Source organism: Canis lupus, chromosome 5 (assembly GCF_011100685.1).
Source record: "Canis lupus familiaris isolate Mischka breed German Shepherd chromosome 5, alternate assembly UU_Cfam_GSD_1.0, whole genome shotgun sequence".
NCBI classification, from domain to species: Eukaryota; Metazoa; Chordata; class Mammalia; order Carnivora; family Canidae; genus Canis; species Canis lupus.
In genome coordinates this window covers 44,845,685-44,870,681 of record NC_049226.1, presented here as the reverse complement: position 1 = coordinate 44,870,681, position 24,997 = coordinate 44,845,685, and the positions used below count along the sequence as shown (strand labels likewise).

The 24,997-nt window shown below is 36.5% G+C and overlaps 1 protein-coding gene and 1 pseudogene across 2 annotated transcripts in view; one reads left to right on the top strand and one right to left on the bottom strand.

The window, feature by feature from the left end:
- Nucleotides 1–24,997, top strand: part of PDE4B (phosphodiesterase 4B) — a 542,476-nt gene that overhangs the window by 76,947 nt on the left and 440,532 nt on the right. The gene's annotated exons all lie outside the window — the stretch shown is intronic.
- LOC100685737 lies at nucleotides 11,244–11,722 on the bottom strand (annotated as a pseudogene).

Here is a 24,997-nt window from a genome sequence, read left to right as displayed (position 1 = left end):
ATGCAAAACATAAATAATATAAAGTAAGTATGTATAAAGAGTGTTACAGAAGAACAGATGAGAAAAGATTTAATTGGGACCAGAGGAAGCAGAAGTGTGAAAAGCTATAAAGAATGTGATTTGAGCTGGGTTTCAAAAGAAGGAGATTGTCTGGTACTCAGGCATTCAGAAACAGGGAAAGCATGAATAAAAGCACTGCAAGATTTAAGGGAAGTTGTTTATCAGGTACAGTGACTAGGCCTTATAGCTAGGGTACAAGGGATATGAAAGAAAATGCGAGAGGAATGGTCAATTGCCCTTTAGCCCAAGGTCACTTATGTATTTGAAGAATATCAACTTTAACCAGAATTAAGGACTGTTTACTCTCTAGGTTATTGAAGATGAGTTGTATCCATCTTCTTCCCCTTCTCATTGCTTATACACAACAGCAAAGGGTTACTGCTTTTCCTAGTCTGAGTGTCTCCCTTCCCGGATAGAAGGACTTTGAAATGGAATTACAGAAGGAAAAAATGCAGGTGGTTTGCTCTCCCAAAACATTCATATTTGCTGCTTCTCCAGATATCTATATGCGTCATGATCACTACAAGACAGGAGAAGGTGATTCAGACATGTATGACTCTTTACTTTTTGTACCTTTGCTAGCTAAATTTTAGGTGTGGCCAGGGAAGAAATAATTTGGACGATCATTCAAGCTATGCTGCTTCAGCTTTCCTTTAATTCCTGGACAGGAGTCTCCAGTGATGTCAGCTGCTGTGAATACCTCTGCTAACTTGTGACTAGTGAGGACTCAGAATTTTAGACCAAAGTCAATCAGGTCAGGCCTGACTCGATGGCCATCAATACAATGTAAATCTTTTGAGGAGCAAACAATTTCTTTGCCTCTTTTGGTTCTTCTCTGCTTCTCCAGATTTATTCTCTGCTTTTCTCTGTGCTCTCAAAGGCTGCCCTTGAAGACTCCACTGTTGGTGCTTCCTTGCTGTTTGGATTCCCATTGATTTTGGTCTGTGAGAGGCAGTAGTAAAAGAGGAGAGGGAATTTGAAGAAAAGTGGTTGGGGTTGAGGTATTTGTTACCCCTCTTCCTTTCAGACCATAGTCTGGCAGAAATTATATTCCTTTGACTCAGCCTTGATTCCAGCTCTTTTTAGGTTTCAATAGCACTGTACCCTTCCCATGCCTAGAGGTATAGTGACGCCCACTGTTTCTCATCCTTGGGTGCTTCACCATTCCTTACCAGTTTTTCTTTCTTTCTTTCTTTTCTTTCTTTCTTTCTTTCTTTCTTTCTTTCTTTCTTTCTTTCTTTCTTTCTTTCTTTCTTTCTTCTTTCTTTCTTTCTTTCTTTCTTTCTTTCTTTCTTTCTTTCTTTTTTCTTTCTTTCTTTCTTTCTTTCTTTCTTTCTTTCTTCTTTCTTTCTTTCTTTCTTTCTTTCTTTCTTTCTTTCTTTCTTCTTTCTTTCTTATTTTCTTTCTTTCTTTCTTTCTTTCTTTCTTTCTTTCTTTCTTTCTTTCTTCTTTCTTAAAAAGATTTAATTTATTTATTCATGAGAGACACGGAGAGTGGCAGAGACATAGGAAGAGGTAGAAGCAGGCTCCCTGCAGGGAACCCAATATAGGACTTGATCCCAGGATCCTGGGGTCACTACCTGAGCAGAAGGCAGACATTCAACCACTGAGTCACCCAGGTGCCCCCTTACCAGTTTTCTTAACCCTGTCTGTAGCTTTGTAAAATGTCCCTTCCTTTAATGCTCTTAAATTAAATCCGTGGAGTGTGTTCTCCATCTGTGCTCTGGTTGCTGGGCTACACCCCGCACATCCCTCCTTCAGGAGTGATGAATGGCTTTCTGCTTTCTTAAGAATCACCCTCAGTCAGTCGCCCTCACCAAGGTCCTGTCTCCTTCCTGGGGCAGCTTACATCCAGTGACTGATCCATGTGTGGGAAATGAAGGGTTTGCTCCTTTGGACCCAGCAGGGGACAGCCATAGAATTGTTTGAGACCTCTTCTGGGACTGCACTGAAGCTCAGCTTCTCCCCCTGCCAGACCCATTTCTTTGTTCTCACTTGCACAAATATGGATGCTGAGAGTGCTCTATAATAGTTATCTGGAAGGCTGATCTCACCTTCAACATCCATGTCACAGAGAGCCCAATTTACCACACTTGTTCTTAAAGAGAATGTGTGCTGCCAATTCTTGTTAAAGATTAATTGACTTCCCTTGCCTGTAGTTGCCAATGGGACCCACAACGGACATAGCTTTGTTTTTGTACCTTTCCAGTTCATTTTCTTAGTCCTGTTATGATATTCTCATACTCTTAGGTTAATGTGTATTCTTGAAAAAAAAGATCTAAAAATACTAATTAAAGCTACCTAAACTACCAATTTATGCCTACCTAAGTCAGCAAACATTTAAAAATATAATATCATCCAGCATTGTTGAAGTTGTTTTGGCACAGATATATTTATACACTGCTGACGGCATTGTTAATAAAAATAACTCTTCAGAAAAATAGCATTACATTATACAGCATTATGCTGCTTGGCCTAACAATCATTTTCCTGGGAATGTATTCTTACACAATTAAATGGAAGAACAAAGCTATATGCACAAATATCTTCTTTGTTGACAGAAGAGACTATCTATCACTCAATATCTGAAACAAAATACTGAATTTCTTACTTTTTTAAACACGGGAGAGTCTTGCTTTTTAGGCCTTTCTGAGCAAGGCATGAATCTGATTTTATAAGATTTGGGGAAGCATGAAGTTTAAGATTTGAGTGCCTAAAACAACATGGGACTGTTTAATGATGGTTGACCCTTGGTTGTAGAAGTGTGGTTACCAGTCAGTCAGCTGATGGGCTGACTTTCAAAAGCGTGATCACTGAAGTGAAGCTGCTTCCATTTGGCTGACTTTCAGAATCCTGAGGTGCCTTTAATTGGCTAACTTTCAGAAACTTGCTTATTGAAGTGAGTTGTCATTGACCAATTAAATAAGTATAAACTTGGCTGGGTAATGGCTTATCACCATGGCTACTGAATAATCAGTCTTTCACTAGAAGTGTAGGAATTTTTTTTCTCTCAATAACATAATCTTTAAGACATCTGGATATAATCTCAATGCCTAATAATATGTAAATGTTGAAGATATAATGGAATGTTATGCTATCAATAACCACTATTAATTTTGAATAGCCACATAATGAAAGGTTTATAACATAAGAGTAGAAGAGGGATTTTATTTATTTATTTATTCATTCATTCATTCATTTCTTTTTAGATGAGGGATTTTAAATTGCTTTTTTTGTGTTGTTGATTGGTAACTGAAAAAAATGATATATAGGTGAAAGGATCGGCTCATGGATGAATGATGACACTTTTAATGTCTATATAGGCTCATATGGTTTATACACACATATATGCAATGTTTTTCAAAAAGATTGTACAAGAAAGTTAATCTAATAATGCAATAGATTATAGGAGTGTTTGAATTTTAAAAGAGAATATTGAGGATCAAAATGCCTCTAAGATACAAATGAACTAATTTAGGCCTTAAGAGTGGAAAGAACATTGAACTTGGAATTAAGATCTTAATTAGAGTCCTTAATTTGTATCACTTTATTGGTTTTCTGACCCTGGACAAACTATTTGCCCTTTCTGAGCCTCATCTGCTCATCTATAAAATGGGGCTAGAGATTATCTACTTTACGGGGTTAAGATAATTAGATGAGACTCCTTTGTGAAAGTGCCTTTTAAACTGTAAAATGTTAGGCAGACTCTGGTATTAATTCCCTGCTTTTCACATTCAGTATCTATACTGTGGGTTACTCAAAGCCAAGTGCTAAAAATGTGAAATGAAATAAAATAATAATGTTTTTGAAAAAGAAAGCGCTCCATAACATCAAGAATGTTTATAACTGAAGCCAAGGAAGGCACATGCTGCTGCTGCAGAATATTTGTCCTCTTAATGTGGCAGATAACTCAGCATCAGACTGCGTTGGCTGGGAAGAGGACAGGGACAGTCTTCCTAGAACACTCCAGCAGCCTCCTATTGTGTAGCTGCTGATTTAGTGGGGGCATTTGGGAACAGACACATTGCATTAGCATATGGGCTGCAATGTGCCTTTACTCAGAAATTCCATTTCATTTGGAGTCATTGCTTAGTAGACACCTTCATGAAAAAGTTACAATTCTGTGCCACAGAGTATGTAACTATTGCAGTGAACAATAGTGCCTATTCCTTCCTATCCCAGAGCTTCCACTGGATTTATAATCCTATCAAAATTCAAACTTATTCCCAAACTGAAATCATACCAAGGTTGAATAGTTATTAATTTGGCAGACTCCACAGTTTTAAAGTTCAGCTTTCTCCAACTTTAAACAGCTAATCCATAAATTAAAAAAAAAAAATCCTGTTTGTACTATAAAGAATATGAGGAATTTAGAATTGCCAGAACTGTAAATCTTAAAATGACTTGGGGGAATTCTGTAATTTAAATCTTCCTGAATTTGTTTTCCCCAGACTGGGAAAATTCAATATCATTTTTGCTTAATTTTCAAATTTAGGTTCAATTTCCCTATACATGAAACTAAAAAACATAAAGATAATTCATTTGCCTTATGTTGCTTTGCATATGCATGGAAAGACCATTTGTATGTCTGTTCATATATGAAGATCACATTTAATACAGTTAAAAACCAGGGATGCCTGGGTGGCTCAGAGGTTGAGTGCCTCCCTTCTGCCCAGGGCGTGATCCTGGAATCCGGGGATCGAGTCCCACATCAGGCTCCCTGCATGGAGCCTGCTTCTCTCAGTATTACTTTTCTTCCTGTGGTCACTTAAGCATCCGAACTGACTTAATCAGTTAACAAACTAGATATTGTGACAGATCGAAATAAAATATTTTCAGTCTCCATGTACTTTTTCACTCTATGCATGGGAGACAAAGTAGTATTGACCAATTAAGGGATAATTGAAATCTGCTATACTCAGAGTTGGGAAAGGCATAGAGTCCTATGAGAGAGATAGAGTTTAAACTGATTTTAGAGAATTTGGATATATGGAAGAGAATGAATAAGCAAAAGAAAGAAATACGTCTTGAGGGGACATAGCAAGGAATATTTGCACCTGTTTTGGAAGTAAATTGAAGGAGATCAAGTACTTAGAATAGTATCTAGCATGCAGTAAGACCTCAGTAAATGTTTTTTGTGGAAGATATTCATAAGTTTGTACTGTTGATGTATTGCCAAAGGCTCCCTGAGACCAGAACCTTTATCATGCCTTCTTTCATTCATTTATTAAAGTAAATAATTATCAGGTGATGGAAATATATCCTGTTGTAAGGATTAGTTGCTTCTCCTTCTTTGGTAGTTATACTTATTATAGCTTTTATAAGGATAGAGTATAGTTACACTCCTTGGTGTATCATCTTCTGAGTGTCCCATACAGGAACTGGCCAAGCATCTGGGTGAGCTCATTGTTACAAAACATGCCTTTCTTGTTTCAGTAACAGAAGTCTGAATTACATAAGAAATGTGGAATAGATTTTACATCACTGCAATTAATCTTACTTATTTCATTTGTTTGATATTTCAGTGTTTTCATGGATTTAAGACTGAAATGCTTTTTCATTTAGTGAAGGTCATGTCACAATTTCCAGGGTGGAATGGACTAATAGTTGGCATATGTGCAAATTGTTTTGAGGGACTGCGTGATAAATATTAAAAAGAACATATTATTTTTACTTCTCACTATAGAAAATGAAATAAGTGTATTGTGGAGGTCAAATAGTTGTTCTAGGAATCATTAAGAGATTGAATGCAGCCTCAGGTGGCCCATGATGGCCTCTGAGATCAGATTATCTTCTTTATAACTCTCCTTTGCAGAAGTAAAGGTGCATAGTTAAATCTCGTCTGCAGGTGTCTTATATTTAATATTCATTCATTTAGTTTTGCTTTGATATAAAGGAAACTCTTATAACAGTAATTCCCCTTTTTAAACCTAGCAAAGCCAGAGAATCATAGAATTCTAGAGCTGGAAGGGTAGCAATTGTCTTCCATAATCCCTTTATTTTGATTGTGAGGAAACCAAGGCCTGTGAAAGTATCTTACTTGTTAAGTCCATGGTAATTAGAACGGACTGGAACTCAGGTCTTCTGTTTCAACTTTCTACAAATCAGAGATGCTCATATGTTGATAGTATACATGTAATTTTTTTAAAGATTTTATTTATTCATGAGAGACACAGAGAGAGAAGCAGAGACATAGGCAGAGGAAGAAGCAGGCTCCCTGCAGGAAGCCCGATGCAGGACTCAACCCCAGAAGCCCAGGATCGTGACCTAGGCAAAGGCAGCCACTCAACCACTGAGCCACCCAGTATACATGTAATTTTAGAGTACATGACTTAAACATCTTGATTTAAAACATCTTGACTTAAACATCATGACTTAAACATCTTGAGCCACTACAAATGGGTAACTATTTTATGTTGAATGACCTTATTTAAATAGGTCAGGATCTTGTTTTACTGCAAGCAGAACATGCCTCAAATCCTCTTTATGCCTTTGATTCAATTACTAAGTCTGGCAAGTCATGATGACTCTAACTTCCTGATATCAGGCAGTAATTTTTAAAAGAAAATTGTCGATATTAGATATAAGACCCTCTTCACTTAACCTATGTCACCAGTACAGAAAGTGTCTGCATCTGTACCCATCCTAATCCTGGCCCACACTTCTGTCTATGGCTAACTGTCTTTCTGTGCTGTAGATCTCAATCCCCTTCTACTTCATCATTATCCTTTTGCCTTCAACCTCTCCCTTTGTATCAGCTCTTTCCTCTTCACAAACAAGCTTATTCAAGTCCACTCCTACCCAAAACAATAGAAATCTTTTATTCTCCATCTGTTGCTTTTTCTTCTGTAGATAGACTCTTGCCTCTTTTTCCATATAAAGTTCATGAAGACATTTCCTACAGATACTACCTCCATTTCAGTAGTTCAAATGTACCCCTCAGTCAGTACTAAGGAGTGAAATTGTACCTAATATAGTGTTGAAAAGTTAAATATTTCCTGTAATAAATAACAATGAATAAAAATAACTCCCCCAATAAATAAATCAAATTAGTAACAGAGACTAGGAGTTAAGTATCACACATAATTAAATATTGTGTTTATAGTAGACTCTTACAGGTGATCCATCTTGTAAATAAGCTACTTAATATCATTATGACAAGACATAGAATATACTAGTTCCTTTCTTAATTTGATCTTTAAAATTCAGAAAAATAAGACCACATGGCTCAGCTTTGGAGGAAATATTTGCAAAGCATATATTGTGTATAGAATTTGTATTTAGAATACACAAATAACTCCTACAAATCAGTAAGGAGAAAACAACCAGATAAAGTTACAGATATAAGATTTGAACAAATCACAAAAAAGTTATCTGAATGGAGAATAAACACATGAAAAGATGCTCCACATTATGAGTTATTAGGGAAATGTAAATCAAAACCATAATAAGACACCACTACACTCCCCCTAGAATGGCTAAAATAAGAAAACAAAAACCCAAATCCCAACAATAGCAAGTTCTGGCAAGGATGCAGAGCATCTGGAACTACACTGCTATAGAGAATGCAAAATAGTTTAGCCATTTTGGTAAACAACTTGGTAAGTTCTTCTGAAGTTATACACTTAACAAATGACTCAGCTGTCCCAGTCCTAGGTATTTACCCAAGAGAAATGAAAACATGTTCTCTTACAAATATTTTTTTATACTTGGTTGTTCACTTCAGTTTTTATCATAATCACTAAACTCCTGAACAATCCAAATGTTTATTAACTGGTTAATGGATAAATTGTGGTATGTTCATTCCATGGAATACCACTCAGAAATAACAATAATACTGTTCAAACACACGGTAACATGAATTAATCTCAAAAGTATTATGCTAAATGAAAGATTCCATATGTGAAAGTCTGCATGCTATATATACTATTTTATTTATATTAAATTTTAGAAAAGGCAAAATTATAGTGACAAGAAGTAGATCAGTGGCCAGGAACTAGTTGTGAGAGAACAGATTTATTGCAAATGGGCAGGAGAGAACTCTTTGGGGTGATGGAAATATCCTATATCTTGATTGTGTTGGTGTTATAGTACTGTGCACTAGTCAACTTAAAGTTTGTGACTTTTAAGATGCTATTTTTACTTCAAGTATGCTGATTTTTACAATGGCACTTGAACACAAACATTAATTTCATATAGACAGGGTAAGTAACATAAAGGATAAGATTATAAAACTTCTAGAAGAACAGGAAAATAGGACCATAGACTAGGAAAAGCTCTTTGTGCTCTTTAGGTAGACAAAGATCTTAGACTATAAAATCAATGTAAATGAAAAAAACTGATAAATTGACTTTCACCAATCTTAAAAACTTCTCACAAAAAACCCACTTATAATAAACCAAATAAGCAAATAATAAACTGGAGGAACTATATCTAGCAAAGAACCTGTATCAATATTCAGGTATGCCTACAAAAATTAATAATGAAAATACAAACAACTTGATTAAAAATGTCCAATATACTTGATCAGACACTTAATAAAAAATGATATACCAAAGGCAAAATAACACATGATAAAATTTCAACATTACTATTATCAGGGAAATGTACTTTGAAACCACAATTTGATACCATTTCATACCTTGTAAGATGTTAAAAGTTAAAAAAAAAAAAGAAGAAAACAAAAAACCCTGAAACTGACAATACCAAATGCTGGTGAGAATTTGCAACTACTGGAATTCTCGTATATTGTTGGTTGGCATATAGCATAGTAAAATCACTGTGGAAAACTGTTTGGCAGTTTATTCTAAATTTAAATATACTCTGTGATTATATTCAGAAATTTCACTCTTAAGTAATTTCTAAGAGAAATATACATATATGAACACACAAAAACTTGTACAAAATACTTCTAGCAATGATATTTATAATGCCCCCAAATGTTAGCAACTCAGTTGTCTATCAGAAAGGTTAAGAACTCAGTTGTCTATCAGTCAGAGAAAGGCTAAACAAATTTTGATATATTTATAGATGAAATACGTTTTAGCAATAAAAAGAAAAAATAAACTGCTGATAGATGTGATGAAACAGATGGAACTCAGTGATGTTAAGCTGAACAAAAGAAACTAGGCACAAGAGAACATACTATATAGTTGCACATAGATGAAGTTCATAAATACATATTGTGGTAAAAATTCTTTTTAAAAAAGATTTTATTTATTTATTTGAGAGAGAGAGAGAGAGAGTGAGTTAGGGGGCTGTGCAGAGGAATAGGGAGAAGTAGACTTCTGGATGAGCAGGGAGCCCAATGTGGGGCTCAATCCCAGGACCCTGGGACCATGACCTGAGCCCAAGGCAGATGCTAAACCAATTAAGCCACCCAAGCGCCTGTTGTGGTAGAAATTCTTTAAAAATTTTATTAGTGGCTTAATTTCTTTATTGGAATCTGAATAGATTCTTTTTTTCATTTTTGAATCTGTTGACTTCACTAAGGTATGATCATCATGGGTCACTTTTTCCTGGACCACACTAAGGCTTTTCACTCTTCTTCAATGTTCTTTTATTTCTGGAAAATTATCTTAAATTATACCTTTAGATATTTGCCTCTTATATTATTGCTTTTCCATTCTTCATTTCTTTTTCAAAGGTGCTAATTATGTATCGCCTGTTTTCCTTATTTATCTTTATTTTTCTAATCCCTTTAAACTCTGCTCATTTCCAAACACTTGCTTTTATGTAAGCCTGTACCCTAATATGTTTCTAGCCTCATCAGTTCTCCCTTTTGCTGCTTGCAATTTGGCCTTTATTTCTCTGTTGATTTTACTGTGTGCTTCCATTTCTTTACTAAGCTCTGTCAACTCACACATCCATGCTTTATCTTCTTTTGTTTTAGAATAATTATTCATTTGACAGGTATTTATTGAGTCTTTACTACCATGTGTTAAGTACTATTCTCTCAACTATGACTTTTTTTTAAGATTTTATTTATTTATTTGACAGAGAGAAAGTGAGACAGGGAGAGCACACAAGCAGGGGGAGTGGCAGACAGAAGAAGCAGGCTTCCTGCTGAGTGGGGAGCCTAATGTAGGGCTCCATCCCAGGACCCTGAGATCATGACCTGACCCAAAGGCAGATGCTTAACCAACTGAGCCCCCAGGTGCCCCTCACTATGTGTTTTCTATGAGACATTATTTTATAGAAATCCTCTTTCACTCTCACATTTTCTCTAAATATATATATATATATATATATATATATATATATATATATACACATACACACGAACAATTTAATAGCAATGTGCTTGATTAAAATTTTTATGATAGTATTTTTCTAGTGGTGTTATTTGAACTGACTTCCTTCTTTCTGGCTGTCCCTTGTTCCCTCCCCCTTTCCTTCTGCCCTTCCTTATTTGCATAGATTTTGTGTTCTTTTTTTTTTTTTTTAAGATTTTATTTATTTATTCACGAGAGACACCGGGGTGGGAGAGACAGAGAGAGAGAGACGGAGAGACAGAGAGACAGAGAGAGAGAGGCAGAGACACAGGCAGAGGGAGAAGCAGGCCCCATGCAGGGAGCCCGATGTGGGACTCCATTCCAGGTCTCCAGGATCATGCCCTGGGCCGAAGAGAGGCGCTAAACCACTGAGCCACTCAGGGATCCCCCTCTTTTGATTCACATTCATCTTTGAGTGAAGTGAGTTCTTCTTGGTGAATTACCTATTGGAGGTCTGTATGAGGGTAGAGTCAGGATTTTGTTTTAGAAATAATAGAAATTCTCTTTTTGTCATGAGGTTGGATATGTGAATGATTTAGACTTTCTTTATTTCTTGACTTATTCAGCCAACCTAGATTGACTCTGCAATGTTGTTTTAATTTTGTTTTTTGTTTTTTTCCATATCATTATTTTTAATGTCCAACGTTTATGAGGGCCAGAGCTTTCTCCCCAACTCATGTTTATAAATTTTCTTCTTTTTTTTTAAAGATTTTATTTATTTATTCATGAGACAGAGAGAGAGAGAGAGAGAGAGAGAGAGAGAGAGAGAGAGAGAAGGCACAGACACAGGCAGAGGGAGAAGCAGGCTCCGTGCAGGGAGCCTGATGTGGGACTCGATTCCGGGTCTCCAGGATCAGGCCCTGGACGCAAGGCGGCACTAAACCGCTGAGCCACCTGGGCTGCCCATGTTTATAAATTTTCAATTGGCTTGTGAGACCAATAGGGATACTTCTTGTCTAATTTGGTTTCCGGGAAGATTTTATTCAGGTCTTCCATTGTTATCTGATCAAATGGAATTATGTTCTTCATCTTCTCCAGCTTTTTTGCATATTCCTCAATCCTGGCCTTTGAAAGAGACAAAAATGCAGCACAATTTTCACATCTTTTTCCTCAGCATCCACCTGGACAGTATATTTATCCTCTGGCACAGGAACCTTCAGGTCATTAAACTTCTTTTCAAAGGCATCTACCAAGCCAGCCTTTGCCACATTGGCCTTGTAGTAAGTGCAGCTGATAGTGGGTGGTTTCTTAAGGAGAATAGCCAACCTGTAGGGTAAACTTCTCATTCCAGGATTTCAGGGGTTGGCAATGGCCTTCTGGTTTTGGGGTATGATCTCCCCAAAAGCTACCCAGTCAATTGCTTTTAGAGCAAGTTTTCACCCAGCCATCTTGAGATCCTTCACCGACCCTGGTGGCGCACAGTCCACCTGTTGTTTTTATTTTGAATTGTACTCGGTAATATACTCTAATCTTTTCAGTACTTAGGGATTCTACAGATATTAATTTCATCTTGCAGTCTCCTCAAACCAAGCTTGTACTTCTATAACTTTTTGGAGACATTTCTTTTCAGAGGTAATGACCACTTGATTTCTCTGTTTAATAATCACTGCTCAGTCCTTATCTTGCCTGATCTTTCTGTGTCAGAAGACCATGGCTATTTTGTGCCTCATCTTTTTTTTAAAATATTTTATTTATTTATTCATGAGAGGCACAGAGAGAGGCAGAGACACAGGCAGAGAGAGAAGCAGGCTTCATGCAGGGAGCCTGATGTGGGACTCGATTCTGGGACTCCAGGATCACACCCTGGGCCGAAGGGAGACACTCAACTGCTGAGCCACCCAGGCATCCCTGTGCCTCATCTTTAAAACTTCGGACAACCTTGGTTTCTGTCTCTATTATTTCCTTATTTTTTTCCTAATATTTTTGAGAAATCCTTTTGGTCTTGTTACTGTCCTTCTTTCAAGATCCTACTTGAAAAAAAAAGATCCTACTTGAAATTACTTTCTTATTGCCACAAGAATATATTTTCTAGAGTGCAGAGTTGAATATTTTAACCCTCCACCCACAATTCTTCAAAAACATTTCCTACTCCCATGCTAAATGGAATAAAGTCCATACCATTTAACATTATATTAAAATATCAACATGTTCTGTCTCTTACACATCTTCCCAGTTGTTTTCCACTGCTCTTCATCCTACAGATTCTATTCTTTGGAGCCATACAGACTAGATATAATTCACCAAACATACCAAAATGCCAAATGTCTCTGATGTTTCTTCTAGCTGGATTAATTTTCCAATTATTTTTCTTTGAGGAAATCTATTCAGTCTTCAAAACTATGAGCTTGTATAAATCTAAGATCCTCTTATTTGTGCTAATTAATAACCCTTTCCAGGCGTTTCTTCTGTACATAATACAAAACACTCATTACTGCCCACTCAACACTGCAGCATCCTAGAATGTGATCTCTTTGGCAGCCAAACTGGTGTCCTTTGTTAACAGTGCCTGTCAAATACTAGATCTATACCTCTCCTTAACAATTTTTCTTTAAAAAAAAAGAAAGAATGATTATCTCATAAGATTTAGGCTTGAGACCATCACCTCATTTCTTGTCAGGCACTTAAAAACATGACTAGATAGATAATGGAACAGGAGAACTCATAGATACAAGTTATGGATCAAGACATAGTTTTCTCTATGTTCAGTCTTAGTATAGTTTTAGATTTAATACATGCTTAACAAATTATAATTGTTTTATTGCCATCTAAGCAAAGATAAAAAAAATAGCAATACTACCTCAAATCATCAATAATATTTCCCTAAGAAGTGAATGGAAGACCTATGTAAACTTTGCATTTTGTGTTTGAAATCTGTTCACATTTCTACAAAAATCTGATCTACATTCTCATTATATGTGTATATGAGTATATAGTATAAATGTATTATTTCTACAACACAGCTGGTAGAACAACTATTGAACTTTTTAATCTGGACTGGCTATTGTTAGGACAATGATCTGTTTACAGTGACAATCTATAAAGTATAGATAAGGCCAAAAGACTTTTTATGATGCAGATGTTGTTACATAGCTTTATAATAAAAGAGAAAAAGAGATTTTGCTTGGTTTTCATTAATTACTGAGGGGAAATGTTATATATTATAGTCATGGCTAGAGAGTAACTTATCAGTATTATTTCTTATACATAAATAAACTCTAGTGGATTTGGGATTAATGTCATTTCAGACATTGTATTATTTTCTCATCTTACGATCATCCTTTTGTGATGATTGTAATGTTATCTTGTAAGATTCATTTTGACCCCCATGCTCAGATCCCTGGAGACTTCTTCCTCAGTGAAGCAGTTGTTATGTTCTCTTGGTAATAAGAAAATTCAGACATAAATAGCTCTAAAGCAGAGTTATATAAGGTCTTGTTATTTCAGTTATGCTTTCTAAAAGGAAGGAGGTTAAAACTGGGCATCTTTGTGGTAAGATGGAGAGATAAGACTTAAAGGAAGTATTTTGATGAGATTGTGATTTAGCAAATAATTTAATGAGGACCTACTAGGTGCAGGACCCTTTCCAGGCACCACTCACTATTTCATTTAGTCCTTACAATAGAAGTGGGAGACATTGTGCCTCTTTTTATAAATAAGAACACAGTCTCAGGGAGGTCAAGTAAATTGCTATATGTACCACAGAGTTGGAATCTCCACCTAGAGTTTTTTGAATTTACTTTCAGAGACCTTTCCTTTATACAACAACTGGGTTGCACTGGATACAGTTTATACTAGAGAATCTGCTAATTCCTGTCACTAATACCAGAAATATGTTGCTTCCATCATTCAAAAGTATTTTAATATTTTAAAATATTGGTCATTTATGATTACAGCAATGTCAGGAATATATACAGCAAATAATCATTTTTCATCAATAGAAGCACAAGATTAGAGGGATCAAATGACTTATTAAAGATCCCATAGTCACTAATGCGGCTCTTGTGGGTGGCTAAAGATCAGTGAGAGGACATCTCGCTTCATTTGGAATTATACTTTCCTTCACCTTTCTAATAAAATCGTACATATCTTACCAGAGCATGATTTAGATTTACCTTCTCTGTGAAGTCTTTTCTGGTCTTCCTAGGCAGACTTCTGGAACCTTCCTGTGTGCTGCTGCAGCACCTTGAAAGTATCTCTGTCATATAATTAGTGGTATGAACTCTCTATTCCCACTCTACTCTACTGAGGCTCTGCAGTCCTTGAGGATCGAAGTCATGCCTTTTCCTCTTTGTCTTCTCAGTGTCTACACAGTACATGGCTCTCAGTAGTGCTTAGTGAATGGTTGTTGTATAAATGAACGCATTCATGGATGCCTGAGTACGTGAATATATGAATTCATAAGTAAATTGCTTGGTGCTGAAGCCTTGTGTATGTGAGTTAGCATGCTCTCTAATATATGAATAAGCCTTTGCCAAAAACAACACAAAATAAAACAAAAGCCTTTAATTTAGAGACAACACATGAAGACACTGTAGTGGGAGAAGAAACAATGGACTAGAGCCAGATTACTGGAATTTTAGTTCGACTTATGCCACTCACTGGGTGAATGCCAAATCAGCTTTTTAAGGGCTCTGTGTTTCATCTGTAAGATGAGGGAATTACATATGGCAAAAGTTACAAAAATGGTACTTGAATAAAGTTTGCAAACACTGTTCGAAGGCATTTTATGGGGGGGTATTATAGGAATATTATAGTATTAAAAGGTATTTATGGTGGTGTTATAGGGAGTACTGTAGTGGTTTTTAAATTTTTCTTTTTAAGGGGACCTCTTGTCAAATAAAATCTTACAAAGAGACTCAGAATGTGAAATATATAAAAATTGAGATTTTGTGGCTGCCAAGCCTCTTTATTCTCTAATACCTGCTCCTTCTGTTCTCACCTCTTATGTATCAGATGTATCAAATGTTTGCTAAATTCATGAGTGAGTCCATTCTTAGAGTGAGGCCTAATTTTGCATCTTTAAAAATAAGGAAATCATAGTTTCTTAATATAAAGATACTTAAACACCAATAGCAAATGTTTACTTATGTTCTTTTATGCCATATCAAAACAATGTAATATAGCATTCTGGTGTCACCAAATTTAGTTGCAGCCTTCTGTTTATGAGGTTTTTTTTCCTTTATATATCCACCTAGATTTGGATCCCTGATCTTTTAGGAGGTCTGGGACAACTTGCCCTAAATTGAGTGTCTGCTTCTAAATGAGCAATAATCATACCCAGTTAATTCAGTTAAATCAGCAAGTGTCATACCATTAATTCATTTGAGGTCCTGGGAAGATTCCTCACAGTTTTTGGATTTCCCTCATAGGAAGTCTATGATATAGTATTTATATTTCCGAGAAGGGAGCACATGGGGGTTTTGTATGCTTACTTGCTCAAGACAATAACGAACTGCTGCACTTTGTGATTTCAGTCTTCTTAAAGAAAGAAAAAGAATTAATTTATGATCAGTGTCTGGGGTCTTTGGGCCTAAAAGAAAGACCTTGATCAAAAGCCTTTCTATCTCCCACATGTCCCATGAAGCATGTTTGAAAAGCATTATACTGGTGGACAATTTTTAAAAGCCTGGGGATGTAGCACTTGTGAATGAATATCAAGGGTCTTCTGTATTAACTTAAAATAATTTTAGATATTGAAGCAAAGATAGAAAAAGAAAATACTTGTCAGTTCTTGCTCAAGCATGAGATAAAATAGAGGCCTTTTTAGTTATGTTTTATACACATAGTCTAAGTTTTCCAACTTAATGTAAATCTGTATAAGATTACATAAAAGAGTAGCTTTTCATAGGCTCTGTATGTTCTGAAAACAATAGAATCTCTTTTTTTGTTTCATTATTTTAAGAATTATCTGGTTCCTTTCTTGTCCTGAAATTCCACTTTTATTCCCAAGTATCCTCTGTATCATGGCCCTAACCCATCTTCATTTGCTCTTGCTCTCTGATAATAATGCTTGTTTGCCTCTTCCAAGAGGCAGTGGGGGATAAAGCTTAATTGTGTGAACTCTGGAGGCATAGTGCCTCAGTGTGAAGCCTGTCTCTGTACTTTGCTAGATGAGTTTGCTTAGACAAGTCATTTATCCTTCCAGTGCTTCAGAATTCTTACATGTGCAATGGAGACAAGAGTAGTTACGAGAATTATATGAAGTAATATATTTAGAGGCTATCAGATAGTGCTTACCACACAGCTATTAGTATTCCCATCACAGGAGTAAGAACATATATTCTGTCAATATTGGTTATTTGTGAGGTGATATTTGTAGTTTATCAGGCATTCTGGTTCAGTCTCCTGCCCCCTCCTATCTGCTGCTCTTGGATTATCACACTTTTAGTGTTTCAGGGAGAGGCATAGAACATATGTATTTTATTCATTCAAAAATTTTTTTAGAGTAAATATTTCTTGCTTGGGGCAAGGAATATAGTGACTAGCAATATTCACTATGAGCTTCTGAAAGGTACAAAACTATGCATTCTTACAAATAAATACAAAATTATGATAAATACTGTGAATAAGAAAAAAGTAATGGTGTGGTAAAACCTTGTGACAAGCAGAGTAATTCAGTAAAGATTTTTCTGAAGGAAAGATATTTAAGCTGAAAGCTGAGGAATGAGTGAGCCAGGCAAAATCGAGGAAGTATTACAGTGTAGGAAAAGTCCTGAGGCAAGGAAGGCATGTTGGGTAAACCCCAAATGCAATTTGGCTAAAGCTAAATGAGATAAAGGGAACAGTGATGTGAGATTAGGTTGAGGAAGCAGGTGGAAGCCAATATAAGAAGGTGAGACTGCAAAGGCAAGGGGAGACCATATCTGCAGGGACTTGTATGACATATTAGGGTTTGGATTATCCTAAATGTAACAGGAAGCCATGAAGAATGTAATGCAGGGAAATAATATAAGGAATTCTGCACTTAAAAAAATCACTTTGGAGGGACACCTGGGTAGCTCGGTGGTTGAGTGTCTGCTTTTAGCTCAAAGCATGATCCTGCGTCCGTGGATTGAGTCTCACATTGGGCTCCCTGAAAGGAGCCTGCTTCTCCCTCTGCCTGTGTCTCTCATGCATAAATAAATAAAACCTTAAAAAAAAAAAGCCACTTTGGAGAATAGATAGAAGGAGAGTAGAAGGGCTCCTTTCTTTGTTCCTTAGCTACAGTACCTGTACAAGAACTATAACCTCCTCTATGAAGCTTTCTTTATAATTTTTGCTTGTAGAGATGACCTTCACTCATTTGTTCACCTAATGAACCCAACGTCTATTCCTGTCATAGCACTTTTGACACTGTGCTGTGATACTGACACATGCCAAGGACACATTAGGTATTGTTGAATGAATAATCATTTATTCATTGCTCTGAAAACAAGACTGTGGGCACATTAAAGTCAAGGGCACTTTTATAAGAAACTCTTAACTATAGGAAACAAATTGAGGGTGGCTGGAGGGGAGGGAGGTGGCGAGGATAGGGTAACTGGGTATGGCCATTAAGGACGACAGGTAATGTAATGAGCACTGGGTGTTATTAGCAACTGATGAATCACCAGACTTTACCTCTGAAACTAATAATACACTATATTTTAATTAATTGAGTTTAAATAAAATAAATTAAAAAAATAAATTCAAGGAAGTCATTTAGCCCCTAGTTTTGGGCTGATTGGAAGTTAGACCTTTAGGCAGTGGGGATGGTCTTTTTATCCCTTGCTATGGAGAAACAGTTCACCTAGTTTTTTTTTTTTTTTTAAGATTTTATTTATTTATTCATGAGAGATGGGGGGCGGTGGGCTGAGAGAGAAGCAGGCTCCATGCAGGGAGCCCGATGTGGGACTCGATCCCGGGACTCCAGGATTATGCCCTGGGTCAAAGGCAGGTGCTAAACCGCTGAGCCACCCAGGGATCCCCCAGTTCATCTAGTTTTTAGATATTTTTTGGAAGCAAATGATCATCGATATGTAGCTGTTGGTTTGATGTGTCTGTGGGAGGAGGAGTTCAGGATCTTCTTATGCCTCCATCTTGTGGACGACCAGTAAGGCATTACTTATACAAGTAGAAACCTGGGAATAGTTTGTTAGTTACTTTCTGCATGTTCTGTTATTGTGGGAAATTAACATTCATCCAAACAAATTGTATACTAAGAATTTTTTCGTTTCTGTCAACATGTGTACTGATTTCAAGTTTGTATCCTATTAGTAATTTACAGAGAACACATTTTATAGTAGAAATTGATTTTAAATGGTTGTTCAGGGGACACATTTTACTCAGAGCAGCATTTAGCCTAGCTACTTTGCAGTCTGATGACTATTAAAAGAATTCCATTATCTCTTTGTTACTTATTATTCTCTCAGGCTAAAACTCATGGTTTAAGTTCATATTAATTCTTAATACTCTTCAATTTATATCTCAAAAGTCATTGATGCTTATTGCCTAATTAAACAAACTGATTTTCTCTCCAGAAATACTTATATCTAAGTGTTGGGTGCTTAGAGTCTTAAGAAGTTTTACACAGAAAATGTCTTATTACATACACATTTTTTCCCCTACAAATGTCCAGAGTTAGGTGGTGTTAACCTAAAAATTGAAAGTTATTCTATCATCAAAAATTTGGGAGTAGCAGAGAATTGCAATTCAGGACATGCAAGCTATGGCAAAACCAGAGTCAAGTCAAACAAGCAAAGGAAAGGAATATTATTTTATAAGGAAAGAGGAAGTTGGAGGGGGTTGTTTTGAATAGAAGTCCATTGGAGAAAAGCAAGAGTTTAGGCTGATGACAGTTTCTTACTGACATAATTGCAGGGGTAGTCAATTTTTTATAGGAGATGTAATGTACATCTTTCCCTATTGAGAACTGTAATTAATGATTTTCTCCTGATGATAATTCTTCAGTTGGAGTCTGTAATTGATGGTCTTCTTATCTGACATTTGAGTGTAATTGATGGTCTTCTTATTTCCCCTTTCTATGCTCCCCTATCTGGCCTCCCAACTCCATTTTAGTGAGGTTTCCCTTTGATACAGGAGAGCTAAGTTCTTGTCTCATGTAGTCAAAGAATGAATCTCATGGGCAATGGAGCGTGAGCAAAGCAACAGAAGTTTATTAAGCAGAGATACAGAGAAAGCTCTGAGAAGTGAGAGGAATCCAGATAGGATTGCCACTGAGGGCTTTTCATGGTAGTCTTTTATTGAGAACCTAGCCAGGGAGCCCACAGGCTTGAGATTCTTGTGCAGTCTTGGTTTGAAAATGGACTTGATGACTTATTTCTTTGTGGTCTGCTGAGTTTCTGTGATTTATTAGTAGCCATCAAAGGGAGACATTCCCTAACATTTTGGAGCTAGGGAGCCAGGTTTATTTATTTACTTATTTATTCATTCTGTTTTAAATGTCTTATCTCTGTTTTCTTGGGATGAATAGGATTCTGACTCTGGGACCTCTCAGTGTCCTTGGGGTTTATGGGTGCCCACAGATTCCTGGGAGCCTGACTTTGGACCATTCCCTTATCTTTCCCTGCCTAGCCCCATCTGCCCCTAACTCGTTCCTATATCACCTTTGTTAATTTTCACAGTGGATAACTATAGTGAGGTGGTAATGTGCCTCTGAAAGGAGACAGAAATTTAGACTCCTCTTTGTCTAGCATTTCTTCCCCAAATGCACACTATATAAGATGCTAGCCCAAACCAGAAAACCCTCCTTTTCTTGAGCTAGACTTTATGCTACTTATTTTAATAAGTTAATACATTAACTGATCTGGTACAAAGGATCTTAGGTATTTGTACTTTATGAGTCATGAGTCAGTAAAATTTTCAAAGGATCAGAGGACTGATAGAGTTGCCAATGTTTAATATTCTCAGTTGAGGGGATCCCTGGGTGGCTCAGCGGTTTGGCGCCTGCCTTTGGCCCAGAGCGCGATCCTGGAGTTCCGGGATCGAGTCCCGCGTTGGGCTCCTGGCATAGAGCCTGCTTCTCCCTCTGCCTGTGTCTCTGCCTCTCCCTCTCTCTGTGTCTGTCATGAATGAATAAATAAAATCTTTAAAAAAATATTCTCAGTTGAGGCCACTGAGAAACAAAAGAAAAAAATGCTCATGCCCCATACATTATTATCATCTCATGGAAGGAAATTTTAACATCTGAAAGAACGATGAGTAGGAGTTTTCCTGTTAAGCTACAAATAGCAACTATAATCCAGAAGAGAGGACTAAAACCATCAAAATATCTGATATTCTCTACAGAGAGCTGTATACAAAAGTGGTTAGGCAACTCCTTGTGAGAAGTAGCAGTTGGATTACTCCAGCAACCTCCCAATGCCCATATAACCACTCTGGGTGGGGAGAGAATGGCTGTGGAGAGGTTTTGGAGAAGCGAGTTATTGGCCTACTAGAGATGAAAAACTATTTGTAGAGATCAGGGGTATCTTCCACAAAAGGAAGGTTAGCTTCTGTATCCCTTAGATTCTAGTTAGGGATTTAATACAAGAGATTTATTATGCAAGTATTGAATGATGAAAATGAAAAGAGGTCTGCCAGGTAACCCAAAGAATAATGAAGAGACTTCCATTCCTAGGGAAGTGGACGAAATGGTTTTATGAGATCTAGGCATGTAAAAGAGGATTCACTACCATAAAAGCTGGTACCACCAAGGGGTCACTTTGAAACTAGTGAGCAGACATTTGATGGGGATATTGTGTGGATGGTTCTGAATTTGCCAGAATGGAGTGGCAAAGTTATTTCTACTCTTGGAAGGAGGAAGAAAGTACCTTTTCCTCAGCTCTCTTACAGCTTCCTACTACTGATTCCCATAGTCATCACTTAAAGGAGGCCAGCTAGCAAAAGAATCTGTAAATGTAGTTTGCAAAGTCTCTGCCTCAACATCACAGAACAGGATTTAGAATGATTGGCTTGGGGCTGCAAGATATTTATAAATAACTGACATAGTATCTCATTTCTCCATTGATCACTTATGCAGAATACTTTCTAATCTCTTTATGACTTCTTGAGCAATGGAGAAAGAGAAATGGAGAGAGAGAGCAGGGCAGAGGGAAGAGATAGTAGCAGAGCATCCTATACTCTCATCACCACGTGACAGGGATGCTGGAGCTTATTTGGCATCAAGAGCATTGTGGCAGAGATGCCTGGGTGACTCAGTGGTTAAGTGTCTGCCTTTGGCTCAGGGCATGATCCTGGGATTCTGGATCAAATTCCACATCAGGCTCCTTGCAACGAGCCTGCTTCTCCCTCTGCCTATGTCTCTGCCTCTCTGTGTGAAAGAATTTTCTTTCACGAATAAATAAATAAAATCTTAAAAAAAAAAAAAGATACTGTGGCCTGAGCCATCTTGTCAGTACTTCAATCAAGATAGTAGACTTTTGCACAAGGTAGTCCTACCAGCAAGAGTTTCAATGTGTATCAATAAGTATGGGAGCTGATGAGACTAGAATGTTTATTTTCCCAATAAGAAAACTCCTATTTACCCCTAAGAAGAGAGTGAGCATTTGGACACCCTATAGAGAGGGATTTTTTTGTTGGAAAAATAGCGGCACTCAATAGAGCTGCAATTAAATGCCCAGTTAAGTAAAAAGACTTTTGCTCCTTTTCATTAATTCTTCCTCTCTGCTGCAATGTGGAAAGAACTAGAACCTAAAATAAAACTAGAACCTAAAATAAAAGAGTAGACCATTCCCTCTGTCCACTCAAGTCCTAACCACTGCCACTGAGTGGTCCAACAGAGGCTGGCCATTGAGCTGGAAAAGAGAGATGTGATTTAAAGCACATATAAGCTGCAGTAATGGAATCAGTCTGAACTGTTGTTAAAGAAGAGAAAATGGATTTGACATTGCAGATGGAAAGCAGTTACTGGAGAATAATTAAAGCTAGTACATATCTGTACCCTACTGAGTTCAGATTGTTTAGTAAATCAATTACACAAATAAAAATTAAAATTTTGGACATCATCTCAGAATAAAGGGTAATCTTTAAATTGGAAAAAGTTTTCTTAAAAACTCAAAAATATTACCTTATTTTTCTCATTTCTTCATGGTTTGATATAGCATGTGTCCATGGTGTGGAATTTTAAAATGATTATCATTAGTCATTGAAATTTTTATCAACCAAGGATTACTAGTATTGAAAGCTATAACCTGTCAAAAGAGAAATTCATACTTAGTGCTACAGCAGGCAGGATCCCTTCCCTCATTTTAGCTTTTAAATCTCTGTGGCGAGAGGAGGAAGAAGGATAGGTGAAATTATTAAAGAATACTGTAGTCTTCGAACATAAGAGAATGTTATGAATGAGTAACATAAGTTTAAAAGCATCTTTTAGATGGTGAAATGTAAAACCATAGGAAAACTATTAAAATATGCCAGAAATGGAATTTGTAGTCATCATACTTACTCATCACCTTAGAAATTCTTAGAAATATTTTGTTTTAATGAAGCATATGGTGTTCTATGTATTGAGAAGCAAATTTTGCTAATGGAAGAATAATCTCAAATGAAGAGAACTTGATCTCTTCTCTTGCCTATATTTGCCTTAAATTTGAATCACTTAAGACTTCAGTATTTTTTAAAAGGTAAAAAGATTAGGGAGCATGGTTCCAGAAAGCTGATTAACTTAACTTGTATTTCCAACATCAGAAAATGAAGTACAAATCACTTCATTTACTACTACCCTGAAAAGATGTGAATAAGACCCAATCAGCTGCATAGGGCTAGGTTAAGAGGCTTTGCTTTAGAACCAGAACATTCTGATCTGAACCAGCAGAGGGTGTGACTTTAAGCATATTTCATTGCTATTCCAAGATGTGATTTCCTCACCTGTCGCTATTATGTGCCTACCTCCTTTGGTTGGCTGCTCTTATGAAGCATATTTCAAATCATAAATGTATGGTGCTTAAACTGGCATAACTTGTCAATCTCTGTTAGCCTGAATGAAAGGCAACTGACACTAACAATCAACAATAAAATGATTTGTAATCTCCTATTCTCCTATATATATATATAGTCATATATATGACATATTATATATCATAATATTATAATATATTCAATTATATCATATATTGTATATAATATTGTAAAGCAATATATTAGCACATTATAACCTTTCTCAGAATTCCCAAATAGAATCACTATTGCCATCAAAGAGTGAAGACATAAAACTGTTTCTGCCTTACAATAGCAACTTGAGATAATGCCTGACCTTCTTTTCTAAAAGCCATAAAACCATTTTAAAACTCCAACTGCATTTATTCATTCATTCTTTGAGCAATTATTTATTGAGAGCTTGCTTTGTGTCTGTCACTGTACTAGGCACTGAGCAGGGATATTTCAAAATTGCCATCTGGCTTTGTAAAGTTTTTGGAGCAAATCTGTTGTAAGTCAGGATCCCAGCAGGAAATAGTTTGTGTTCTCAAAGGGGTGACAGAAAGGTACCACTTAATGAGGCACTATTTACAAAAGATGTGGGCAAGGTTGAAGATAAACAGAAAGGTACGATGAAACAGCACAGGGCTAGCCTACATCTGAAGTGTCAAGTGAAGACATTAGTTAATGGAACCTAGGGACCTTCAAAGACTGGTGCCTGGCTGTGACCTAGAGTAGAAGACTTTAACCATTGCTACACCATGGCCGGCAGAGAGGGACCTCTCTATCCTCTTGCCCTCTCGTCTACTGCCTCTGTTTCTCCTTGGTTGAACAGGAGCCAGAGGGCTAGAAAGCCCGTGGACTGTGTCCAGGATGGAAAAGATGGAGGGGTGGATCTCTATTGGAAAATGAGGACTATACAGAAAATATCTCTCCTATCCCTTTTTTGTCTTTTATATAACAGATGTTGTGTTTTATTTCTGAGTATAAAAGTAAAAATATTTTTAATATATAACATTTGGAAATCTGTCTTATAACTTGAGATCCCGCTTTTCCTAGCCAGGACATACTCTCAGTTAAAGGTACATAAATTTATCCAGTAAGCTCTCACACTCAAAATGTCATAAAATATAAGTTTATTTCCATGGCTTAGACCTCTTAAAAGTACTCTTGCTTGCCAGAAAATCTACTGATGTTACCCAGGAACATTTTGTCTTTCTGCCTGTCATAAATTTCCTTAGCATAGCATCCTTCTGCATGTATCATACTCTTAGTATATCAAATTCCATTCCATATTTTTGCACACCATGTTGTTCTTCATAATCTCCACTAAACAAATCCTACTTATTATTTAAGGCTAAAAAAGAAACCTCATTTCCTTCTCAAAGCCTTCCCTGAAACCCAGCACCAACAACTTCATTTCAAAGAAGTGTTGAATCTACACATAGGATTTTAGCATTTAATTATTTTCTTTGATATACTAATTTTATAAATATTTTTGAGCAGCTATGATCTACCAAGTAAATATTTAATATGTGTAAATTTTTCCTTCCAAACTAGACCTAAAGTTCTTGGGGGCCAGATTTGCTTTGAGCATTTTTTTAAAATACTTTTTTGTATTTGAATGTAGTTGACACACAATGTGATATTATTTTCAGGTGTACAGTATAATGATTCAGCTTCTGTATATGTATGCTGTCTCATCACAAGTATAGCTACCATCTGTCACCATATAATGCTTTTATAATATCATTGACTATTTTCTCTAT